Source organism: Cinclus cinclus, chromosome 4, assembly GCF_963662255.1.
Source record: "Cinclus cinclus chromosome 4, bCinCin1.1, whole genome shotgun sequence".
NCBI classification, from domain to species: domain Eukaryota; kingdom Metazoa; phylum Chordata; class Aves; order Passeriformes; family Cinclidae; genus Cinclus; species Cinclus cinclus.
In genome coordinates, this window is record NC_085049.1 from 60,598,081 (window position 1) to 60,606,312 (window position 8,232).

An 8,232-nucleotide genomic window follows, 5' to 3' on the forward strand; every position below is an offset into this window, starting at 1 on the left:
TTCAGTAGGTGGAGAACCTCATTTCATACCATGAAGGACTGACTTAGTTCTGCGGACACAGAGCAGCATTACTGACATTGTATGAGTCCTGGAAAATGAGGTGGAATCTTCTGTTTCTCTCAGGGGATACATACTCTGAAGGACATCTCAGACATGCAGCCTGGATGTGGGTGGCAGAGCTGTTTTACCAGTCAGCCTTTTTAATTTCTTTCAACATCTATTTGCCCTGCCCTTGGACCTTCGATCATGCTGTGACTTCATCAGTGGCAGGCTGTGTTTTAAACTAGACTCATGCACACCCTTCTATTTCAAATTCTGTTGATGTAATTTGTCTTTATACAAACATGTCATGGTAACTTTTACCACATGGTCTCATTTAGTGGTTATGACACATCTAATTCTTTCTCATTTCTCCAGCGAGTAACAGTTTGACCCTCTTTTTTACAGAGGTCTTCTGTGTCTTCTGGCACATAGGTTTATTTTGTAGCAACTTCAGTATTAATTAACCTTGGATCCAAAAAACTTTTTAGACGATGGCAGAATTCCTGTTCAAGAATCTCTGAAATGGTGAATCTCATAATGTGCTGTCAGATATTTTGTTCGGTGCTAAGACAAATCACTTGAATCCAATAGGACTTCATCTATGCAGCACTCTTGTCATTTGTATGGATTTCTCATTTATCCTATTTGACTCTGCATTGATGGTGTGCTTGGAATGACACATCGAAGAGGAAAACAAAAGTGAATCACTGCTTATTAGGAATGCACCCAAAATTTGGTACAAAACCCCCACAACTTTTTTTTCTCTTAACCCTCATTCCTTGCTGTGCAAAGATTGCTTCGTAGAAATGAGAATAACTTTTTCCTGTTTCATTCAGTCCGAGCAATGCCTGGACTATGGGCAATCTGTAACCTCTAGGAACATCACGGATCCTTTGCCAATTTGTCTTTAGGAATTTTGTTCATGCTATAGATTGAAAATCTTTCCAACAGCCCCTTCTCTAACTAGCTAACACCTTGGACCGTCAATCTTCAGAAAGTAATCTTTGGCATTTTCTGTTACGTCTCCAAGGCTTTTCCTCTTGGCAGTTAGGTCCACAGAAGCACAGAACATCTGAGGTAGGAAGGGGCCTCAGAGGTCATTTTGTCTGGCCACACTGATCAAGCATTGCCAAGGACCACCTCGAGCCAGTTGTTCTGGACCATACCCAGATGGCTTTTGAGTACCTTCACGGATGAAGATGCTGCAGCCGGTCTGAGAAACCCTTGCCAATGCTCAGTTGCCATCACGGTGAAGAAGTGTCTCCTGGTGTTCAGAGGAAACTGCCTGTGTTCCAATTTCAGTTTGTGCCCATTGACTCTGGTCAATGCTTACCACCGAGAAGAGCTGGGCTCCAGCTTCTCTGCACTCCCCTTTCAGCCATTTGTGCACAATGACAAGATGGCCCTAAGCCTTCTCTTCTCCATGCCACAGCATCCTTAGACTGTCCTTGTATGAGGAGTTCAGTTGCAACAACTCAGCTGCAACAAAGCAGAAAGACCTTGTGTAAGTACTATTTACACATTATTTAAAATCCTGCATTTTAGCAGGGTTTTCTTTTTCCCATTACTAACGTCTTTCCAGGATTTTTAACTGCTTTTTTTCACAGCAGTTATTTTAAAATAATTTTATTCATTTGTTTGTTTATGCTCAATTAAACAGTCTTATCTTGGCATGCAGCAGAGAAAAATGCATAAAGTTCTGTTGATGAGAAAAAAAAAAAGAAAGAAGGAATTTTAAGAAAATACAGGCAAAATCCTTTTGGTGAGTGCCAAAGGGAGCTCTCTTTCTCTGTGTAACATCCCAAGCCAAGCAGTAAGGTCTTCACTGGCAACTCATTCTGTAAACTACACCCAGGTGAGGCTGCCTACTACAGACTCTACTTCTATAATTTGTCTTTGTAAAGGCAAAGATGTTAGGCTTAGCTTTGCTCCATGGACCCCCTGGGAGGCCATTTCAGAAAATTATTTTTATCAAAAGAAGTGCTTGCTGTGATGTAGATATGCTTGGCTTGATCTGTCATATTTCCTTTGCTTCTTTTGTTCCTTTCTTTCTGTCAATCACAAACCAGTTTGTGGTAAAGGCTGGTTTCAAAACAGCTATTTAAATCATCATCAGGGCTTTGTCCTTCAGAGACATTTAGTTAACTCATTTTACATTTCTTTCTGCTGAGAACAACATTTCTCTCCAGTGGTTTTCTACCATGCATGATGCAGAGCCATTGTGCCAGGACACTGTTCTGCTGTGCTGAGGCTGTCTCTGCTTTAGTGCAAGCAGTCTAGCCACTGCTGTGTCCCTGCCCTATTTACCACAGCTTTTTTAATTAGGTGTGTATTTGTTCCTGCAGTGTTAGCTTGTGCTTCAGTCTGGGCAATAAGTAACCTTAAGCAGTTGTCAGCTAGAGTGTTAAAACATTTATTTTTCACGAGTGCTGTGATGTTGTGGCCACTGATACAGACACATCTCGGGTGGGATTTAATGTTAAAAAGCAAGCAAGCTCAGGCCTGGCAGACATCTGATTCTGCCCATCAGAAGCACAGTCCTTGCTGCCATTACAAGCTCCCATGGTGATTCCAAGGTCAGGAGGTCAAGTGGCCTTCTGCTATTTTTGAGCATTAATTATATTTCAGATAGTCCACTTTTTAAAATTTAAAAATACTTCAGGTTTGTCTAATACTGTTTTATTTGCCTACTACATTCTATAATGGGATCATCAATGATGTAGTGTCTGCTAGCTGGTTTGTGGCAGAAACAAGGCACCTTTCCCAAGTGGCATTCTCATCCAGAGCAGAAAATCCTCTAACAGCTTTTGCCTTGCTGTTTGCACTCACTGCTGAATGGCAATCCGGCCAACATGCACACCTGATATCTAGCTTGCAGCGTTCTTCAGTACCTGTGCATTTTTAGGCAAGACCTGTATTGCACTCCACTGCCTCTCAACCTGCCAGATCTCACCTCTGTCCATGCAGTTGTACATGATGTCTCCATGACACAAACTGAAACTCAAAATGGGACAACTTTGCCGTCATGATGAACCCTGCAAGGATCAAATGCAAGCCCTCCAGAATGGCTTCCATGAGCTACAGGGCTGCAGTAAGCTGTAATATGTGGTGTCCTCTGCTCAGTAGCACAAAGACACTGTGATCCCTAACTTTCTCAGGAAGAGAACTTTATGTGACCTGTCCTCCGTGTGGCACTGCAATGATGAGAGCTCCTCTGTGTCACAGTCTGCACATACTGAAATAGTTCCTGTTGTGTGGTGGGAATTGGGAATACAAATGTGTAAACTCCATTTGCAAGAACAGAGATCAATTTCATCTTTTGGCAGCTTCACATATCTCTTGCTGAACTCTGATTTCTTTGATTTTATGTTACAGTCCAAGGTCTCCTATCACTGACATGCCTGCTGAATATCTCAAGCTTCAGTCACCCGAAACACAATTGCAAATTTTCAAGGCACTGGATCATTATAAATCTCTGTGTCTAACTTTTCTCAGGGAAATTAATGTTTGTGATGGGACAGAAGACAGTGACCTACCTCTCCCTCTCCCAAAAGTTGCCTGTGCATGGGGAGTCACTCACCACACTCTTTCTAGGTCAAAATAAAGCTCTGCTGTGTGGCTTGTGGAGCACAGTGAATGACTGGCTATTTGAGACCTGGACTTACCCCTGGACACACAGCCTCTATACCTTCTCTCTTTCCTCCTTATACCTCATGAGAATCTGGAATTCCCCACGTGCACACTTCAATTCTTTCTCTTTTTTCTTCAGTGCCTCACAGGCTCTGACCTGGCTCTGCATCCAGCTGACACACTTTTATTACTGCTGCCAAATCACCACCCTCACACAGCTCAAACCATCCAAAAGCACAGCCACAAGTGACCTTGCCAACTTCAGAGACCTTCAGTACCCACTTGGACCCCCATCCTGTAGGTGCTCAGGGCAGTTTGTGGGTTGTATCTTCAGCTGGCTGCAGGACCCAGAGATGGAGAATGCAGGATCTAATTATCTGCTTGCCAAAAAGGCTGCTATAGCTGCGACATGACACAGATCTCTGCTGGTAGATGATTACACAGCTGCAAAGCGTCAAGGAAGGGCAGCTCTGCTGTCTGCAGCTTTGCACACTGCTGTGGTGTGAACAAGTTTGGGACACGGCTGCTGTGCTCTGTGTCAGCAGCACTGTGAGCAAGTGCCAGAGGCTTGGGCCACTGGGACCACTGATCCTCTGAACAGTGGGAGAACAAATGCAGCCTCAAAAAGACCAAGTCCTTAGGTGACCTGGCTCCTTGTATTATTATAAATAATGTTGGCATGTGACAGCATGGGTTCAGTGTTGGTGGAGGTGGATGAGGGGCTGCAGAGTCTCTTATTACGGCTGGACTGTTTGCAGGAACATGAAGTCCACTTAAAATTCAGGTTCTCTTCATACCATGGTTGCCTGGTCCTGCTGAGCAGATCAGTGCTACTTGCAGGAAGGAGTTTTTGCTGTGGTGGTGAAGAAAGCAAAAACGGGGCAAACCCCCATCCCATACACAACAAAAAAAGAGAGCTTATGCGTTAAGAAGGAGAAAAAATGTGTGGTCTCTTGGCAGGAAGGGGAATGCTGGCAAGGTGAACAGTGAAAATCCTGGGCAGGATGTACCATCTGTGTAGGGGCTGAAAAGCAAAGTGTATATAGTGGTCAGACACTTCTGGAGTCTTTACCCAAACACCACAGTGCCGGGGCTTCCCTAGCCACCCTACTGTATGCCACCAGCCTTCTGCTGCCACCAGTGCCTGCACTGTCTGTCTTCATCAACTGAGTTCTTGGAACAAAAGGGTTTGAGGATGGACATCCTCCTGGCCTCTAGCAGTCATGCTTTTACAGGTATGCTCTAGTGGTTTTTGTAGGCCCCCCTCACCCACCCAGTCTGGAGAGCTGGACTTAACTTTATCCATTTTATTCTGCTGCTGCTGTACAATGACACCTCAGCAGTAGGTATGAGGCAAACATTCAAGAGACGAAGCTGTGGAAGAGCCATGTAAGGCAGATCTGTAACTTCGACCCTAGCCTCCTTCCTGCTGCAGCACCCAAGGCTTTCTGCACAGTCTCCTCTCTGAGCCCCAATGCAAATTTTCCTGCATTCTTTGGACGTTTGTTAAGGGGACAGCCCAAGGGCAAAGAGCTTCAGCAGCACATTCTTCTGGCACAACTGCTTCAAAACTGCCTCGAAGGCTTCCTCCTTAAAAACAAAACATGTTACACAGGGCTTCCATGTTGTGGGTTGTTTTCCTTTTTTTATTTTTCAAAATAGTTTGCTTAATGAAGGCTGGTTCATAATTAAGAAGAAGCAGGTGCGGAGAAGCCAAACTTGATGGACATTATGCAGAAGGAAACCTGTTTATAGGAGGAGATGTATCACTGTGTTTTCCAGTCTGGTATTCCCTTGGCGTACAGATATGAGGGAAATTGGTTAACAGTACAGCAAGATCCAAGATGTAAACCTCAGAGGATGGGAGGGGGTGTATGGATTTCATTCAGTATGATCTCCCACTATGCCAATAAGAGCATGTTATGGCATATTCCTTGCATATGGAAGCAATAGGAAGGCCCTGGCATGAAAATGTGCAAAAGTATTTTTACAGTCTGCCCTGAATACTGTTAGTGATTGATTAACTCTGTTGAAGCCACTGACACCCCCACTGCCCATTGCAGAATAGTTATCCTGAACAGTTCTCACAAAAAGAAAAGCTTGAAAATCAGGGAAGAGAGCTCAAATCCAGGAGGAAAGGGTCTGCAGGAGAGAAAAAAGCTTTACTCAAGAATTCTGAACAGACAGGAGGAGGTAAACCAGTTGTGGCTGTGGAGAAAAAGGTCTGACACTAGCAGAGAAAGGGTCATGTGTGTGCCCGTGTGCCCTTTGAATATCTCAGAGGTGAGCTTGTCTCATCAGCTCTGAGGAGCAGGAGCAGAGGTGACCACCAGCATTCAGGATCCCTCTGCCTTACACACATGCAGCAGCTGTGACCTGCAGAGCTCAGCCCTCTCCAGGCAGTGGCTTGCAGGACATCTCTTTGCCAGCATGCCTTTAACTGCCTTTACCTTGGGGGGTCTGGCCACTTGGGCAGCTCATACACATGGAGATTGCCCTGGAAGAGGCATTGTGGCTCCTACCCAGAGTGTGGCTTACCTTTGAGTCTAGAAATGCATAACAAAGCATGAATAAGTAGCCTTTTCTCCCCCACAATGCTTATTAATTCCAGGTGGCTTCAGGAGCAGACAGCTGAAGCCCTTGCAAGACACTGGCAAGAGAAATGAATAGACCCTGTGGAGAAGCAGCGCAGAGTGTTTTACCACCTCAGAATTCCCTCTTCCCTCTAATCTTTCTTTTAGCTTCATGTGTTAGAAATGAAAGATCTGAAAGCAAAGGCACACAGCTGTACCAGAAGAATGGAAACTTAATTCCTTATGAAGAAAAAGGAGGGTCCACGTCATGGATTTAAAACCATGAGATGATTTCCACCCTTGAGACTTTGCTTGCACTGTAGACTCTCTGAGAATGTGCAGGGATTTGGGGCTTCAGGGAGAATTTTTTGACACTGTGTTTCTGCTAGCAAACAGATTCATGAGGAGCTTGTTGTTTATCATCAAGTTGATTTATCAACTTGATAAACTTGATAAACTTGATAAATCAAGTTTGTCATCTTGTTGATTTATCCCAATTGGATAAATCCATGGATGGGACTTGGGCATGTTAAATATTTGTATGGAAAAGCAATTGGCTGCTGTGTTGCCCCTTGCCTTAGCTTCCAGCCTCCTGCCTTTGAGTCCAGCAGCTGTATCCAGGCTAACAATCTTGTTTTGTTGTTTTGTTTTTTCTTTTCTTTTGGTATCCAAAGGGGAGTTATCCTTTAGCTGTTTTCACAGAATCACAGAATGTTTTGGGTTGGAAGGGACCTTAACATTCTGAATGCTTAATTTGGCAGAGCCAGAGGTTTACCAAATAGTGAACCAGAGGATTTCAGCGCCTTCAGAAGATATTGGTGCCTCTTAGATGAATTCCCATACCTAAATGTGTGCTGACTCATCAGTGTGGAAAGGACACCTCTCACTGGTCCCTGTCTGCATGCTTTTTATTCATGGCTATGCACAGGAAGGTAATTTACAGTGATGATATCTTGCAGCAGAGAGAAAAATCAAGGGAGAAAAAAATTTCTTAGCCTGGTTAAAGCAGTAAGTACCTGGGCTCTGGTCATGCTGACCTGGCTCAGCTTGGGTGTGGAAACAAAACATCTCTGGGCTTGTCCAGCACTCCACACATGGGAAAAGATTAATGAAGTTGTGGGAGATATAGGAAAAAAACTGGAAACACTTGACAGTAATTTGGCTACTGCAGGTGGAAGCCTGCAGTGGATGGAGTACAGAATTGGTGCGAACAGCTGCACAAAAAGCCCTTGTTCTTCATTGTTCAGAGCCTCTGACTGGCTGTAGGTGAACCTGTCTCCGCAGAACATATAAAAGAAGGTCCAAACATGGCAGCACTGACAAGCCAGGGCACTGTCAGAGCTGTAAGAAGTGATGGACATGAGCAGCTCTGTGGCAGCTCATGAACCAGCTCAGTCATTCCCAGCAGTTCTGGGGCAGTATCTATAATTGAAGAGCTCTGGGAGGCTTGCAGGCTTGTGGTACCTCATCAATTAGGACTAAAATGTTCCACTTATTAACAACTGGATTGTTTAAATAACAGCTCCCATCAAGTGCTTTGGCTGTTGAGCACTCAGAAACTTGAGTGCTCAGTGAGCTGTGCAGTGCCTTGCAGATGCCTCACTTTACAGCCCCTGTGCCAACCCCCCTGACCCCTGCTGCCCTCCAGTGCCCTGCTGGAGGACACTGATCCCTGCCCATTGCCCACCACCTCTTGCCCCCACTTCCAGAGGACCACCTACCTGCCTGTACACACACAGACCCACTGCACTTCCCCAGTGGTAATGTGCTCACACTCCTGTGCATCAATTAGGTTGCTTTTTGGAGGAAAAGTGGATTTTATGTTCGGTGCTGGCACTGGAGGGACAATCTGTTGGATCTTGATGGAATAGATGATGCATCATGTTTTGCTTTCTTCTCCTGTAGTGCTCCTGGGACACACATGCGGTTCTTGTACTGTTCTTGCTGAACATGTTTTTCCACTCTTTCCTCCCATTTTGCAGTTTCA